The sequence below is a fragment of the Callithrix jacchus genome, chromosome 13 (assembly GCF_049354715.1).
Source record: "Callithrix jacchus isolate 240 chromosome 13, calJac240_pri, whole genome shotgun sequence".
Taxonomy (NCBI): Eukaryota; Metazoa; Chordata; class Mammalia; order Primates; family Cebidae; genus Callithrix; species Callithrix jacchus.
The window spans coordinates 102,387,485-102,405,947 of NC_133514.1; the positions used below are offsets into that span (position 1 = coordinate 102,387,485).

The 18,463-nt window shown below is 42.6% G+C and overlaps 1 long non-coding RNA gene across 1 annotated transcript in view; it reads right to left on the reverse strand.

Moving 5' to 3' along the window:
- LOC144579074 (uncharacterized) overlaps positions 1-18,463 on the reverse strand; it is a 33,578-nt gene that overhangs the window by 12,341 nt on the left and 2,774 nt on the right. The window contains exon 2 of the long non-coding RNA XR_013525933.1: positions 8,278-8,317. This is a non-coding gene — a long non-coding RNA (uncharacterized LOC144579074). The remainder of the gene's footprint in view (positions 1-8,277; positions 8,318-18,463) is intronic.

The window sequence follows — 18,463 nt, forward strand, 5'->3', positions numbered from 1 at the left end:
GCCCTAGTGCGACCCTCTGGCTAGTGCCATCTTTGTTCCCAAAGGGTTGTACAGACTGCTGATCTTCAAGTATATGTGCATAAGGAACTTGGGGAACTTGGAAGCTGCATTCATTCATTGGAGAATTCATTCATTCATAGGAATGTCCTGTATTCTCGGTACAACCTGTTTGTTGGGCTGGTAGTGAAAGCAACATCAGCAAAGTCCAAGTGTTCATGCTCACCCATCTCTAACCAGCTCACCCTTTGTGGCCTGGACTCACTCTGCAGGGGAGGTAACTACGAACAGCCACTACAATGACACAGTCTCAGTGTAGTCCTTTCAAAAGGAAAATTTTGATTCCTTACAGAAACACTCTCTGTTATGAAAATCATTCCTTATCTTTACTGCTCATGTGCTGAATGAGATAAGTAGTTTAAAATTTCAGCACTAAGTTCAGGTAAAGAAAGCATTTCCTATTAAAAAAACGTTGGCAAAATATTGGAATGGATTACTAAAGGAGCTTGTAGACCGTCCTTCTCTGGGGAAAAGTAAAAAACAGAAGACCTTGTTGACAATGATAGTCTATTGATATATGGAAAAAATATACCTGATTCCTAGGGCTGTCAGTTATATTGTGCTTTACTTTAGTGTATTCTGCTCACAAAAGAGCAATTATCTTTCTATTGATCTTTGATAGCATGAAAGTTTTCCATTTGACACGCTGTGGTGTGTATTTCACTTAACTTTTACTGAGCCTTTACCATGAGCCAACCTAGGGGCTTTGGCTGCACAGACTTGGTTTCTGTTTGAAGGACACAGTCTAGTAGATGTAGACAGGTATGCAAACCAAAGCATGCCAAAGGTGCTGTTGGTGCCCCAGTGACAGTGCTTCTCAGGGTAGTGTCCTTGGACAACACTGATTCAGACCACATGGGATTGCTTATCACGTGGGGTTCAGACCCACTGAATCATCTTGGAGTAAAGCAAGGTGTGTGGGATCTCATCAACAAGCTCCCAGGCATAGCTTTGCACCCTGAAATTTGGAAATTGGTACAGGGTATAGTGAGGGTATAAAAAGAAAGGGAATGATCAATGCCTCAATATCACCTTGGCAGGGGAGGTGATCAAACATTTTTTATCATAGAGGTGATATTTGAGTTGGGCTTTCAAAAGATGAGGGTGAGTTTTAAAGACAGACAGGGTCAGGAAGGGGCTTCCAGGCAGGGGAACAGCATGAGTAAAGGTCATGAGGCAGGAAGAGCATCATCTATTTCTTGGAAGGAGCATCACTCTCTACTTTGTTCCTGGGAAGGAGCTGAGTGGGGAACAGGAAGTGGGTGGCTTACAAACACAAGGCTATGCTTCTCATACATGTGACATGTTGACTGCAAGCTAGTGAGGCTCTGCTCCACATCTTCCTTATGGGACGCAAGTAATCAGAAGTAGCCAGATGAAGTGGGAAGGCTGCTTGGGCAGAAGAAAGAACATGGCGGAGCCCCACCATGACTGTGGAACTTGTGCTCAGAGGTAGCACATGTCATTTTTATTCAAAGTCTGTTGGCCCAAAGGGGTCACATGATATCAATGGGTCAGGGACATATAATCCAATCACAGGGAGGGGCAGCAAATATTTGGAGTGATTATACAATCTCCTATAGGTGGGAGTTAGTAGAAATCCCTGAATTAAAGGAAAGACATAAACTATCAAAAGAGTTGAACAAGGAGTTCAACAATCTTTTTGAAGTTAGGTTTTGAAGGTGTGATAATGGGATGTTTGTTTCATCAATTTTTTTATTGGTTGTATCTGCACGTATTAGCCAAAGCAGGCTAAGAAATACATATAAAGGTGTATCCCAGAGTGTGCTGCTTAGAACTCACTGCTTCTAGGAGATGTTACACGGTACTATGAGAATGGGAATTCTGTAAATAAATACTTTAGAAGACTTGAATTTTCATAAAGCACATTTAAGTGGTAAAAAAAGCTCATGGAACTTCTTCAGTGGCAACACTTAATTAAATTTTTAAAAAATTAACTTAGTTTTAATACATTTCCCTAGTTTATTTAATCACAGAATCTTTTTTGTATAACACTTATTAATAGGCTGCGGGACTTCTATCTTGAGAATCACACTTCAGAAAATGCTGAATGAAACTATTTTAAAACAATATCAGAGACAATCTCAGTTTTCCTTGGTAATCACTCCAAGAGTTACCAAACTTTCCTCTAAAAGAAATGTACTCTGATGCTAATTTAAGTATATTACAGGCAGAGTCAATTTTCTGGTGCTTCACATATGTAATGATAGATATGACCAAATGTAATAAAGCTGTTTTCATAGGATTTCTCTGTTAATTTCTACTTAGGTGACTACAGCTCAACAAAAAGGGGGCTGTGTGATACCTTATATGCCATAGCTGCCTCAATATTTTTAAAGGTGGCACACAGTTGAATATAATCACAAACACTCAAAGCTTTATAAGTGCTCAGTCAAGCCTCCTGATTGAATAGGTTTGTAGCAATCTGCCAACGACTCCTTCGGAAATCTGAATGAATGATTTGAGGTGTTGAATCACCGATGGCGTTTATTCCTAACACGAGTCCGTTCGGTTCCGTTTCCTAAACACTTTTTGAAAGGATGCCTGTGAGATTCCAGGCTACACACTATTGTTAATTTCATACTCTAATGTTGCGATCTATCCATAATATTTTAACTTTTAAGACAGCGTTTTCTTTTCTTAACTTCTGGAACCCTACTCAGTAGTTTTTTTACAGTCTAGATAACTAGACATCTTAAGTAAGGCTACATGTATGATTGTTAATGATAATTCTCATTCAATACCTACACTAGTTACATAGAACTTACTTCCAAAAAAGCATTTGAAAAGGCAGCTCATTAGGGGCAGTCTAAGTCCCCGTTTCTACTAATCTCCCTTTGAGGCCTATCAAATGTTAGGAGGACACTCTAGTGCTCAAACTCTTTTACCCAACATGTTTGCTTTCTGTTTTTTAATAGTTTCTTCAGTTCCACTGCCTGTCCCACATGGGTACATGAAGCCTTGTAATTGTGTAAATGCAGAGTAAAAACCTGTAATTTTGATACAAATATGTACTCAAATTTAAAGCAGCTAGTTATCAAAGACAGCAACATTCATTCTGGTGCAGATACAGGATCCTGCACCAGAATGAATCTGCTCAATATTGACATAGTGAATTGTCCTGAGAAGATTAAACCACAACTAGAAAAGCAGGCGGAGGGACAGTGAGTGACAGGGGCTTTATGGGGGGGCAGTGCCTCCCAGGGGGAGAGTTCATCTTCTTACTCAAAGAGACGCCTTCAGGGATCATGTAACTTGAATTCCCTGTGAATTCAGTGTCATCTTAGCTTGACCAGCTCTGGAAGAACATATTAACCTCCGCTTGTGATTTTCAGAAAACCATTCTAATTTAGCAAGTAATTAAGGGTCACATGTAGGACAAAGAGCTAGATAATCTTGGATTACCCACAGGAAGCTTTGTCTCCAAGGCAACCCCCGATGGAGGGGCTGTTAATGCAAAGGCCAGTCGGTTAATGAACTGGGAAAGGTAACTGGCTCCCAAACCTGTGAGAGCCAGGGAAATGGACCTAACAATTATATTGCTATTGAATGATTCAGTGAAACAAAAAAAAAAAAAATGCTTCCAAAGCCAGTGGCGGCAAAACGTTTAGAGAAAGGATATAATTGTCACTGTTGTGCTAGACCAAACCCACAGGTCTAAAATTAGCCTATTGTGAGTTCAAGCCAGGCCAATCTTTATTTATGAATTTTAGTCCAGTCTCCAGCTGAAACTTCTGGTTTCAGTATTTCCTATGACCTAATTACCCCACAACCTGGGTTTTCCTGAGGGGCAGCCTCAGTTACTACACTAGGCTGGGAGAATGTCCCAAGGGAGTTTTTGAAGAGGAGACAAAACTAGTATTGACCATCAGAGCCCTTGATATTCCATGCGGGACTAAAAAATAAGATAGAGTTGCAGAGAGAAGCACTATAAGAGGATTTTTAGACCAGGTTGGTAAAGGTGGACGAGAAGACTGCAGGTGACCCAGTGACAGAGATGCTTTGATAAGAGGGAAAGAAAGCCAAAGGCATTCCCACGAGGAAACTTGAGAGGGACAGAGTGGAAAAGTTAAGCACCCTTGCCGCTTCCTCAATGTTTCTCTCTCTCTTTTTTTTAGTGGCCAGATTTAGGTCTTACATTGTCTATGAAGCCTTCTACAGCTCTATGAGCTCTTTATTTATTTCCATATTTGAACATTTCCTTGACCACCTTGCACACTTATCTGTATGTTCTCTTTCCATGTTCATTAATAGTCGTGCAGACCGGGCGCGGGTGGCTCATGCCTTAATCCCAGCACTTTGGGAGGCCGAAGTGGGTGGATCACCTGAGGTCAGGAGTTTGAGACCAGCCTGGCCAACATGGTGAAACCTGGTCTCTACTAAAAAACAAAAATAAAAAATTAGCTGAGCGTGGTGGTGAGCGCCTGCAATCCTAGCTATCTGGGAGGCTGAGGCACAAGAACTGCTTGAACAGTGACGTGAGACTGTGCCACTGCACTCCAGCCTGGGCGACAGAGTGAGACTTTGTCCAAAAGAAAAATAAAAGCCTTGTGTGGCTGGGTATTGTGTCTCTTGGCTTGTAAGATAAGGAATCATGGGATATTCATTTAGCAGCCTCTAAATATTTACTAAGAATCCATTATGAGGATGGCTGCTGGAGAACTAAAGATTGACAAAATACAGTGTCTGCCAGAAGGAGCTCAGAGACTACCGAAGAATGCAGAAAAACCAGCACAAAAGTGCAATAACCTCGGAGAGTGACATCCAAGCAGCTGGACATTCATCTGATCCAGTACATTCCTGGATATCAAGCAACAAGAAAGAGGAACCAGAAATTACAATTTATCACCAAGGCCCATGTGTGACCGCCCATAATCACCAACTCAAGAAATAAGTGAAAGCAGAGAGCATTGAACTTCTGGGTTAAGGCAGAAAAGGATACAAAGCAAAGACATTTTGGCAAAGACTTACTATGTTCTCCTACCCAGGAAAATAAGACCAGTGTGGTGTGTTTTCAGCATCTTATAAGGTGCATGCCCTTTTGAGCTAATTCTTCCATCAGGACAGATTTGAGGGTGGAAGGAAAGAAACTGATGCTAAACTGATCAGAGTTAGACCACAGGGAATGGAAAGAGATGATTCACTTAAAATCTGAAATTAAATTGGGAAAGGATTGCTTTCACAGTTGTAGGAGACTTATCTTAAAATTCTCTGAAATAGAGGTATAAAGGCTGAAGGGATCTATTCGGATATCTGGATGATTATTTAGAAAACTACGTTAATGACAAAGAAATAAACACCCAATGTTGACAAAAAGTGGAAAAGACAAAAGGAAACCTATCTGATAGAATAAAGCTCAAAATGCTCTGGTGAGTTGAAACCCAAATAAGACAGATGAATGAGAAGCAGGTCAGAGTCCCAAACAAGGCTTAAAGAAATTAGTTTTCAAGCTCAAAAGTAAAAAGCAAAAATGAGATATGAACTCCACCAAGAGAAATGGATAGTGACCTCCTTCGATAGTGAAGACAGAAGTCAGGAAAATTTGCTGCTTATTAGATGGGCTTATGAGAAAAGCTCTTATGATGCCCATCTGAGATGTTCACACAGTTCTGTGTGCTTATAAAGGAAAATAGAAGCAGCACAGGGAAAGGGGACATCATATTTTCCTTTCTCGGGAATTGTAAACAGATACAAAAACCCCGGTGTGAAAAGTAGATGTGGGAATACACAATGAAGAAGCCAATTGGGAGGCTGAGTTAAACTGTGGCAGCTGGCCAGGTGCAGTGGTTCATGCCTGTAATCCTAGCACTTTGGGAGCCTGAGGCAGGTGGATCACGTGGTCAGGAGTTCAGGACCAGCCTGACCAACATGGTGAAACACTCTCTCTATTAAAAATACAAAAAAAAAAAAAAATTAGCCAGGTGTGGTGGCGCGGGCCTGTAATCCCAGCTACTCAGGAGGCTGAGGCAGGAGAATCACTTGAACCCAGGAGTTGAAGGTTGCAGTGAGCTAAGATCACACCATCTCACTCCAGCCTGGGTGACATAACAAGACTCTGTCTCAAAACAACAACAACAACAAAAACTGCGGCAGTTTGTCTGATGGCTGTTTAAATGGTCCGGAAGTCTTTGGGAAGGTGCTCCATGTCTATAATTCTGACAATAATTTGTAATCTTTTCTAGATACATTGTAGATCTACATGGCCATATCTGAAAACCATGGGACATGAAAGAGCAAGTCCTGAAACTCTCATCACCTCATTCATTCATTGAATAAGCATTTATTGTGCACCCAGGTGAACAGCACCTAGCACTGTTTTTGCATTAGGGATAGAGCAATGAATGAGAAAAACAAGGACTTGGTGTCATAGTGTTTTATGGGCCAGAGGGGAGAGATAGACAATAAAACCATTGACAGACTTTTAAAAATAACATTTCAAATTATGATGTTGGTAAGTGCTGCAAAAACAAATAAACGAAAAGCAGAGAGGTGAGATAGAGAGTGACTGGTAGGCAGGAAACCTTGGTACTTTAGGTAGAGGGCTCTGGGAAGCCGTCCTGGTGGGGAACACATTGGAGCTGAAGCTTGAGGGATAAAGAGGCAGCCTGGTGAAGATCAGGGAGCAGACAGTCCTAGGCAGAGGGACCACAATGAAAAGTCCAGTGGTGAGAAAGCCATGGCATGTTCAAGGAGCAAAAGAGAAGCCCAGAATGATGGGAGTGTGGTCAGAAGTGGGAGAATGGTGACAGAGGAGGCTGGAAGGATTGGCAGGGACCTGCTAACCACGGAAAGGGGTTTGAAGTATATTCTAGCTGCAGTGAGAGTGACCTGAGGCTTTCAAGCAAAGGCTACTATCATCTTTCTGTGTGGTCTCTGTGGCTCCACAGACCTAGTGGACCAGCAGAACCACCACCCGTTGCAGGATCTCAGATCCCACAGCAGACTGGCTGCGGCAGAATCTATACTAAGTCCCTGAATGCTGCTTGCCTATGTGAACTTGGAGAAGCACTTCTAGAATCATATCTGTGCTTTAAAAATACTCCATGGCACACCTACTAGGATGATTATAACTTTTTTGAGAAGGAAAATAACAAGTGTTGGTGAAGATGTGGAGAAATAAAAATTTTTCACATTGTTGGTGGCAATAAAAGGGGGAGCAGCCACTGTGGAAACCAGTTTGGCTCTTCCTCAATAATGCAAACATAGAGTTAGTCACTTAGAGCATTTCCCCTTCTGGGAATATACCCAAAAGAATTGAAAACAGATGTTCAAAGAAAAGCTGGTACATAAATATTTAGAGCAGTGCTATTCACAATAAACAAAAGGTAGAAACAAACCCAAATGTTCATTTACTGATGAAAGGATAAACAAATGTGGTCTATCCATATAATTTAATATTATTCATCCACAAAAGGAATGAAGTACTGATACGTGCCACAACGGGGATAAATCTTGAAAACATGCTAAGTGAAAGAAGCTAGACACATTAGGCCACATATTACATGATTCCATTCACATGCAGTATGCTAAATAGGCAACTCCATAGAGACAGAAAGCAGATGGTGGTTGCCGGGGGCAGTGGGGAGGAGAGAATGGAGAGGGACTGACTAATGGGCACAAGGTTTCCTTAGAGGTGATGAAAATCCAAAACTAGATAGTGGCGATGCTTACACAACATTGTTAATGTACTAAGTGTCACTAACAGTAAATTTTGTGTTATGCGTATTGTACCTTAATTTTCAAAAGAAGACTGTAAAGAGCAAGGACAAATAACACACCAAATGGTATTTCCCCAAGGGCTGCTGTGGAGTTAGTAATTGTTTGCTAATTGGGTCTTAATTTTGTAGCACTTCAGTAATGGTCTGGATACTGAAAACTTCAAAATGCACTACATTACTTTGAGAAAACGCCAAGCTAATAGACCTAGTCAATACCTTGTTGAAAACTCAAACAAAGATGAACAAAGCTGAATTAGGTCCGAATCAAGTAGAATGCAGTTCAGTGAGATTGAGAAGAAGAACTGAACAGTTGCCAAAGGCAGGAAGGTGATAAAAATCAAGGAGTCGGGAGCATGCCCACCGGAATCTGGAAGAGAGCACTGTGGACAAAGGGCCCATTTCCATAACTGGATTCATACGTGGGTGGATCACAGATCACAAACCACTGGGTTCCCTGGCCATTTCATTCAGCGTCACTCACCTGCATTCTCAAACTGTGCTTCCAACTCTGGGGTTTCCACCTGGTAACCAGAAAAACAAAGAAAGATGGATTGGTTAGATTCGCATATTAACACTTAGGAAGAGAAGGTGTTGCTTATTCATTCATTTGTTCATCCCCCACTTCCTACTCCCTACCCCCATCCAATCTTCTGGTCACCTACACTGCTCACCTCTGGAGAGGCCATAGAGCAGGGGTTAAAAGCATGACCTGTGGGTCTAGAGTGGTCTCGAATCACACCTTCACCATTTACTGTGAGTGATGCTGGGAAAGTCACTTAACCTTTAGTGCCTCTGTTTTCTCATATATAAGGTGGGAATAATGATTCAGAATTATGAGGACTGAGTCAGTACATGCAAAAGGCTTAGAACAGTGCTTGGAATTTAGGAATTGTCAATTCCGTTAGCTGCTTAACATTATTATTAATATTAATTCATATTAAGATGCTCATTCCTCTGCTGGGCACTGGGAAAGAATGAGATGTTCTCCCTGTTGAGGCAGAGCTCATATCTGGTGTGGGAATCTACTCAAAAGCTGCTTGGAAAACATAAAGGAAGAGGTGGGCATGAGTTCTTTGGGGTACCATAAAAATTTTAATTCTGCCCAGGAGGAAAGCTAAGATTTCAAAGACTGGGGGGCATCTGAGTGGCAGGAGAGGATGACAGTGATTATTGGTGAAGGGAGCAACATGTACAAAGGTCAGAAGGATGCAAGAGCCTGGCTCCCTTGAGGAACTGTGATTGACTCGGTGTAGCTGACGTAGGATATGAGGGGCGGATCCTCTACAGATGAGCTGGATGGTAGCTCCTCTCACTTCTGATGCTTGCCAGCGATCTCTATCATTTCTTCGCTCATAGATGCATCGTTCCAATTTCTGCCTTCATCTGCACGTGGCCGTCTTCCTTCTGTGTTTCCGTGTCTAAATTTCCTTCTTATAAGGACACCAGTCATTGCTGAAGGTCTACGCTAATCAATTAGGAGCTCATCCCAACTTGATTATAACTGCAAAGATGCTGTTCCTAATAGGTCACATTCATAGGTACCAGGGCTTAGGACTCCAACGTGTCTCTTGGGGAGGGCACAATTCCACCCACAGCAGGGCCTGACCAGTTAGAGCAGCAGGGAGCCGCAGACACACACATTTTACATGAATCACACCGGTGATCTGAGGTGAGGAGGCTGGAGGGCTGTGAGATGCTGGCGGGTCAGTTAGGAGTTTATTGCAAAACAGCAAGTGAGAATCTCAGAGCCCGGACAAAGGCCATGTTTGTGAGAATGCTGAGCCATCAGAAGTACTGGCCAACCCAGTTGGGATTTTTGGCAAGAACAGTTCATAGGCAGAGGGCAATGTGAACTTCCATTAGGAGGTGCATCGTGTCTGGTTATGAGCAGGCACTGACCATCATTTCCTAGATTTGTTATTTCATTAGGTTTGATAAAATGGTGACATTCTAAATCCATCATGTCCTCTTCATTTATTAGTGGGATGCTTCTAGAAAAAGTAATTTCCTCTCATCAACTATTTATTTACTTTGATCTACCGTATAAGCAGGAAAATGCCTTTTCTTTAAAAACAAAAACAAAAACTAGTTTTAAACTACAAAGTTGGTTCTCAGATACCCTCCTAAAATAACATTTATTTTTTCTTATTGTTTGCTGTTGTTGTTTTTCTGTTTGTTGATGCCATTTTGAACTCACAGATTTTAGCATATTTGAAGTGTTTCAGTCCATGTCAATTATTATCCTTGATAATGCCGAAAGCATTCTAGTAGAAGCATCTTCAAGTTGCCTCCTGAGTCCTGTTAATACAATCCCAGTAATGTTGCCAGTTTTCTTGCTTTGTTGAACTTTTCCAAGGTGGGTGAAGATTGGTATATTATTATTAAATTGCATTTCTTTTATTAGTAACAATATGCAGGAGCTTTTTGTGTATTTAATTGGGTGTATTGTGAGTGTGCGGCTGACCAGAGTACATGGATCAAAGTGCATGGGACGCTGCACTCAGGAGTGCACTGAACAACCAGCCTGGGCAACATAGCAAGACCCCATCTCCTCAACACATTGAAAACTTAGCTTGGCATGGTGGTGTGCACCTGCAGTCCCAGCTACTCAGGAGGCTGAGGAGGAAGGATTGCTTGGGCCCACGTGTTTGAGCCTGCAGTGAGCTATGATCACACCACTGGACTCCAGCCTGGGTAATAGCAAGAGCCTGCCTCTATTTAAAAAAGAAAAAAGTGCACCGAATTATCACACAGGAGCCCTACTCTCTAATCTTGCCGTTGGCATGACCTATAACCAAGTGTCCATCTTTCCAGATCTTCCTTTCTTATTAAATTAACGGGTATGGCTGGACAGCCTTCAAATTCCCCTGTCCGGCTAAAATGCTGAGAGCTTTATTTCTGGCTCCTACGTGCCCCAGACCTCATATAAAAGTATTTTTTTTTTCAATAGAGCCAATTGAATAATTGTATAACTAAGTTCAATTAAATTTTTGTGTTTGTGCAAGTTATTTTATCAAATTAATTTGCAAAACAAAAACTGTTAGATTATGTGTTCTTTTTTAATATTATTATTATTTTAAAATATGGTCACTGAACTGATGAAGGCCACATTGATTGACCCTTCTGCCTGCTCTTTCAGAAGCTGCAGCCAACTGGCAAATAGCTTCCCCAGCCTCCTGCTGAAGCATCTGCTAATGCTCTGCAGATTACCGTGTCCCCTCCGCCTCCCCCCTACCCTCCCCTTCGCCCTCCATCCTCAGGCTGCTCATTAACTCATTAGAAGCTGCTTTCATAGCAGCTGGAGGGGAGGTTCTGCTGCCTGCTGACTGTCGCTCAGGGTTTTCAGAGCATCTGCCTCAGTGTCACCTGCAGTCTTTGATAAATAGGACCATGTTTATCTACTTGGTGCTTTTCCTCCATAGCATTGAACACACCATGAGGAATAAACACGATCCTCGTGGAAATCTCTGTGCCATGTCTGTCTCATGCACTGGACGATAAGCTCCACAGGGTAGGCTGTGTCAGGTTTTGCTGACCGTCGTATCCCTGGCACTCAGCTCACGACATAGTACTTCGTGGGCATCCCAAGATTCCCTGGATGCGGAATGCCTGCATACAGGAGTGACTGAGTGAATCAGGTTGAACTTGGGGCTGACGTGCAGGTCTAGGTGTCCGTATACGTGTGTCAATGTATATATATGCATCTATACGATGGGATCTCCTGTACTAATCTAGCATACTCAGAAACTTCAGAGGAGGAGGCTGGCAAGTTCTTCATTCTGTGAGTCTGTGTGCTATTAGGAAAAAGAGGCCCAGTACGTGGCTCATGCCTGTAATCTCAGCACTTTGGGAGGTGAGGGTGGGTGAATCCCTTGAGGTCAGGAGTTTGAGACCAGCCTGGTCCACATGGTGAAACCCTATCTCTACAACAAATACAAAAATCAGCTGGGTGTGGTGGTGAGTGCCTGTAATCCCAGCTACTCAGGAGGCTAAGGCAGGAGAATCGCTTGAACCTAGAGGCAGAGGTTACAGTGAGAAGAGATTGTGAGATCTGTGGAGTGAGAGATACTCCAGCTTGGGTCTGTCTCAAAAAAAAAAAAAAAAAAAAGAAAGAAAGAAAAGAAAGAAAGAAAGAAAAGAAAAAGAAAAGCAGCATTGGCCTGGTAGGTCAAAGACCAAGAATCTGCTGCGGACTCGGCCACTCTCCATGGAGAGTGATGGTTTTGAGTCCATCACTTAATCTGCAGAACAGTGGTCTGGAGCCACAGTACCTATAAGGCTCCTTCTAATGCCAAGATCCTAAATTTCTCTCTGTGGGGAGTGCTATGTCACTGACCTAGATAGAGCTCAGATGCTGGCAGCCTGCTTTCTCAATCCCTAAATGACATGTGTCATGTTCATTCTACATATCGCTCCCCATACAAAACTCTTCTGTAGATTTGGTTTTCAAAACCAAATGCTGCCTCTCCTGCCTTGCACAGTCATTTCTGCCTTTTAGGACTATCTGCTTCCCAGTTTCTCTCCCTAACTCTCAGTCACCTTGTGTCAGCTTGAAATTACTGACCCCTAACTGAGCACCAGGCACTGTTCCCACCACTTGACAGGTGTCAACTCATTTCCCAAGGATAAACTTCGATCCCACTAGGTTTTGCCCATGTCACGTGCTCGTATTTACAGGCCAACTGTGTCATGTCAATTTCATATTTCTTTGGCTGATGTGCTGTAGCGTGTGGCTGGATTTTACATTGGGGCAGCGTGGAAAAGGTAAGTTAAGCTTGGGCACTTAGGTGGGAGTGGAAGACAAACTGCAGGATCACTGCCCTAAAGTAGGTTAGAATGTATGGGGAAATTAACCTTCTAGAAGCGGTGGTGATTATACACAATATGAGGTAATATAGAAAGTGCTATATCCCTTGGCATACTTTATACATCCTCCAGGACACTCTGGAAATACTGTAATGAGCCTTTGGAGGCCAGGGAATGGAGAGTTTTGTGGGAGCCTGTGTACCCCTTGGGCGTGATGCTTCTCCCCGAATTTCCATGGCGTCCCAATCCTCCATGGGTCCTGCTGCTCAGCAAGAGCAGGAAACCCAGGCTCGGCACTCCTGAGATGATGTTTCTAGAAGCCCACTTTTTCCACAGCATATCGCTCCTTCCTGCCACACACTCCATTCTATTTCTTTGCTACTTAAAGAAACAAAATTATCTTGAATAAATATACTAAAATTTTGGCTGGGTGCAGTGGCTCACTCCTGCAATCCCAGCACTTTGGGAGGCATAGGTGGGCGGATCATGAGGTCAGGAGTTTGCAACCATCCTGAACAACTTGATGAAACCCTGTCTCTACTAAAAATACAAAAATTAGCCAGACGTGGTGGTGCGTGCCTATAGTCCCAGCTACTCAGAAGGCTGAGGCAGGAGAATTGCTTGAACACAGGAGGCTAAGGCAGGAAAATCACTTGAACCCAGGAGGCGGAGGTTGCAGTGAACCAAGATTGCGCCATTGCACTTGAGCCTGGGCAACAGAGCAGGACTCTGTCTCAAAAAAATAGTTATTAAAATTTTATTTTATATTTCTTGAGATGGAGTCTTGCTCTGTCGCCCAGGCTGGAGGGCAGTGGCGCAATCTTGTCTCACTGCAAGCTCTGACTCTTGGGTTCAAGTGATTCTCATGCCTCAAGCTCCCGAGTAGCTAGAATTACAGGCATGCACTACCACGCCTGGCTAAGTTTTATGTTTTCAGTAGAGATGGGGTTTGAACTCCTGACCTCAGGTGAGCCACCCACCTCAGCATCCCAAAGTGCTGGGATTATAGGCATGAGCCACCACATCTGGCCAAAACTGTATTTTGCTGATGATATACAGGCTCCTTCTAGATACTGGAAAGCACAGAAAAGCATAAAGGAGAAGCAAAAAAAAAAAAAAAAAAAAATGCAACTTCAAATCAGAACACACCCAACTTCAGAGTCACTGTTCTTAAGCCAATTCTGTTTTCTTTTCCCCAATTCCTGTCCCTTGAAGATTTGACCACCATGCTTCACTCCCTGCCTGTGACAGTCACAGAGGAAGGTTTGAGATCAAGAGTCCTCTCTGCCACCAGAAGCAGCAGCAGACCTATCCAAAGGGTTCAAGGAAAACTTGCCTTCTGAGAAGAGGAACAAGGGTCACCGTGAGGCACACCCAACTCCACACAATTTCTTCCTACAATTTTGTAGGGGAGTCGAGGGCTGGACCCTAAAGCCTTCAGTCTGAACTCAGGCCCAATGCGAGAATTAAAGAACAGACACCACCAGACTAACCAGATTCTTCTTATTCCAGCTGACCTTTAGGATACTGCAGAATGATTTTAAAAATAAAACATCCTGAGCTCCCCCTTTTCTCTCCTAGAACCTTCCTTGTCACCCCTCCTAGATACCCACAAACCACAGCTTCCCTTTTGTCAAGCTAGCTAAAGTTTTCTCTTTTCTAGCCCGTCTCATTAACTCCACTCCCTCAGCCTCCCTCAATTTTCCAATGATTAAAGTAGTGGGCTTTTTAAAAAGGCCTCCAATTAGCACCTCATCAGCTCCAATTAGAGGAGACAAAAGCAGTGTAAAGATAACTCAGTGAGAGGGGCTGTGCAACATCATGTAATCACTTAAGACAAGCATTGAGCATTCTTTTTGCGAACCACGCTGGGCCTATTCACCTTTCTTTCTTCCTTTTAGATGCATTTAAGACTGTTTTGCTGGGAAGCCAGGCCTCCCAGGAGTCTCATAATTCCTCATTCAGAGGCTACCTGTTTACAGCTCACAGAGTCCAAGGACCTAAACAATCCTATATTGTATGGCTAGTGCTTCCTTAAACTCCAGCTCCATAATGGCGAGTTTTCCTGCAGCCCTACGAATAAGTTAAAGGCTGGCTTTATACTCACAGAGTGTTCTCCTTGTACTGTCTTCTAATTACAAGGGAGGGCAACAATGTATTTTTTTCAATGAGAGTTCTTTGGAGCAGTTAATTTGGTGCCTGTACTAAATGCCCCCAAACATTAATTAGGGTGGAAGGAACCCTAATTTCCTCAGCAGCTTTCCTTTCCACTTACTTCCCCCGTTTTCACATAGGCCTGGATGAGTCTCCATAATGAAATTACCTCATTAATGCCTTTATTCTTCACAGTAACTCATTCAAAACCGACCATTTAGCTTTAATTTAATGCTGTCAAAAGGAAAAAGGTACATTCATGGCTTTGATTAGCAAAAATTTCCCCCCCTAAGGGGCAGACAGATTTAAATTATGAAGATGGTAAGTAGTGAGTTGTAATTGGACACAAGCAGCACTTCAGGAAGGCTTCCACGCTTTCAAAGCCGGGGCTGGCCAGGCTGCGGACTATTAACTATGTCCCGGGCCTTGTTCTCGGGATTTGAATTGATGGCAACTTCTCCATAAAAAGAAAATGGGGTTTAATTTTTGTTTAATACACAGTGCGGTTGTATTTACCCACAGAGCAATAGCTTTTCAATGAGCTTGGCCTTTGTTCCCTTAATAATTTATTATCCATGCTTTCTAACATGAGTTTTGAAGGGCACCACGCATGTCACGGTGTCTAGGGAGACAGGAACCCTGAGGCGCACAGACTGAGCAAGTGGGTGGTTGACCTAACACCTTGTCCAGGGGAGCACCAGATCGATGAGCTCCAATCACAGGATTCCTCATCGTTTTTAAAGTTACAACACATGGGAGATTTAACCTTAAAAATATTATTCTCTCACATTTTCTCATTTGAGACAACAATCCTATGAAGTGAGAATCAGATAGTCAGTGTCCAATGTGAGAAAGCTGAGGCTCAGGGGCCCGAGGGAGTTACTCAAAATCACCGTTAGTGGCAAATGCAGGACAGAAGGCACTAGTGTATGCTGGAGTAACACAATACTTAGAGTTTTGAGGGTGGAGCTGCTTTTTTTTTTTTGGTAACATCCAGAGGGTCAAGTGTGTTTACATTGGCTTGATCTCAATCTGTATATAAAGAAGACAGTCTACGTCACCAGGCGATGCTATCCTAGCTACAATGACTATGTTCTACTATGTGCTGTATGTGATACAGCACATGGGTCACATGTCAGGGAATCATGAATGAATCAAATAGGTCTTTCTGGATCCAAAATCGTGTTAGATCATTGAGCACAAGCTGAAAGAAAGACACACGCGCGCACACACACGCACACACACAGACACACAGAGAGAAATACCTTATATGAAAGACCTACTGACGTATGCTTATTTCTAAACCTCAGTCTGGTTTAGGCAAGATAAGGCTTTCCAGTGATGGAATAAACGCAGTAAAAACCAAATAGAACCATACCGTTCTTTTCTTTCAAAACCAAAAACAGCCAAGAAGACAGTATGAAGGTTCAACAGAAAGAGTGCGGTCAGGCTGGCTTAAATCTCCCCTCTGCCGTGATCGTGTTACTTTAATCTTCTCAGCCTTAGTTTTCTCCTTGTTCAAGGGGACAATAAAACCCACGTTTGAGGATGAAATAAAAGAACACATGTCAAGGGCAAACATATAAACAGTGCCTTGCAAGTTTCAGAGACTGAGGAAAGGACGGTATTAATAATCATTTACTGAATCAAGCTAAATGCTTCTATACCTTGGAAGGGCCCTAAGAGGCATCAGTTCCTGTATTTTTAGTGAATTTATAGAGTATTGAATATTTATGCCTTCTATGATCATATTTTAAGTGTAACTATTTCGAAACTGGTAGATAGTAAACACACTATTAAAATACTCTATGCATTTCTGCACAAAGATGAGCATATTCAACCTGCACACATCAAGTAGAAGTAGCTCTGACATTTTAGAAAACACCAGCAGCGGGAAACAAACGTGTTTTCTACATCGAGTCATTGCCACTTCATCAGATAATCTGCATATATTTAACTTCATCCTTGTCAAAGCCAAACATGTTATTTACAAAAAATGTTTTCTTCATCAGCGAGGCAAAATATCTCCCTTAATGAATATAACATTCGTGTTTTAGCAAATAAGCCATCATGCCAACATGAAAACCAATATTTTTCTGGCCTCGGGTCAAAATTCACTGGGCTTGCTCATTGTTGAAGGGGCCCCTCCCCTGTGTGTTCCTGATCAAGACCCTTATTTTTTGACTTGAAAACATGAAAACACATTCAGGTATTGAATAGCTGGGAAACACCAGGCCTCCTCTGCAAATCTTCTCGGGAGAAGTTTCTTTTGTGTTGGTTGCTGAATTCCTTTACTTCAATAAGCAGAATGACCTTCTCCTTTCCTTTTAAAGTGTGTGTGTGTGTGTATGTGTGTGTGTTGTATGTGTGTGTTGTGTGTGTGTGTATGTGTGTGTGTTGTGTGTGTTTGTGTGTGTGTTGTGTGTGTGTGTGTCTGCAAAAGGTTAGAATCCCACCAGCTGGCTTGGCCTGTGAACTTTCCTGTTTTTACGACACAACGGTCACACAATGTAGGCAGCACTAGCCATGAAATGCAGTATTACATGCAATGAACACATCACTGCAAGCCCTACTGCCCTTTTCCTTACTCCAGTGGTGCAGTTTACAGATCAGGCATTGGGCTTCTGGCATTAAAAGAGAAGAATTTGTGCAGCATCTAGTTACGTGCTCCCTCTTTAAATGAGAACTTTCTGCTGTAACGTCACTCATATTAATAAACCAGAATGATTCAGTCCTAAAATCAGAAACGTTCTATTCTATTCTATCATGTTATGTTTATTATATTATATTATGCTATATGGAAAAGTATTTCACATGATTCCAATGCAATTTGCTTGGAGGATATTGGAAAATAGGTGCCATTATGAGTTGACTTCTGTTCCCCGGAAAAGATACGTTTAGGTCCTGACCTCAGTACCTCAGAATGTGACCTTATTTGAAAATAGAGTAATTGCAGATGTAATTTTACAGTAGTTAAGATGAGGTCACATGAAAATAGGTAAATCTTTTTTTTTTTTTTTTTGAGACAGAGTCTCGTTTTGTTGCCAGGCGCCAGGCTGGAGTGCAGTGGCGGGATCTTGGCTCACTGCAACCTCTGCCTCCCGGGTTCAAGCAATTCCCCTGCCTTAGCCTACCTAGCTGGGACTACAGGCACGCACCACCATGCCCGGCTAATTTTTGTATTTTTATTAGAGACGGGGTTTTACCATGTTGGCGAGGATGGTCTTGATCACTTGACCTCGTGATCCACCTGCCTCGGCCTCCCAAAAGAATAGGTAAGTTTTAATCCAATATGATAGTGTCCTTATCATAAGGGAAAATTTGGACAGAGAGACAGATGGGCATGGAGAGAAGACGATGTGATGATACACAGCGAGAATTGGAGGGATGCATCTATGAACCATGGCACAGCAAAGATGGCTCGCAGGCCACCAGAAGGCAGTAGCCAGGCTTAGCACAGACCCATCCCTTCATCTTCAGAGGAAGCATGACCCTGCCAATGCCCCGATTTTGGACCTGCAGCCCCCAGAATTGTGAGATAATACATTTCTGTCTCTAAATCACTCAGTTTGTGGTTCTTCATTTCAGCAGCCCTAGAAAACTAATCCGGGGGCTAGACAAATATTTTTAGAACTAATTATTTAACCTCATCATAAGTAACGGGCCTTACGGTCATCATGATTATGGGTAATATAGCGATTTATTAC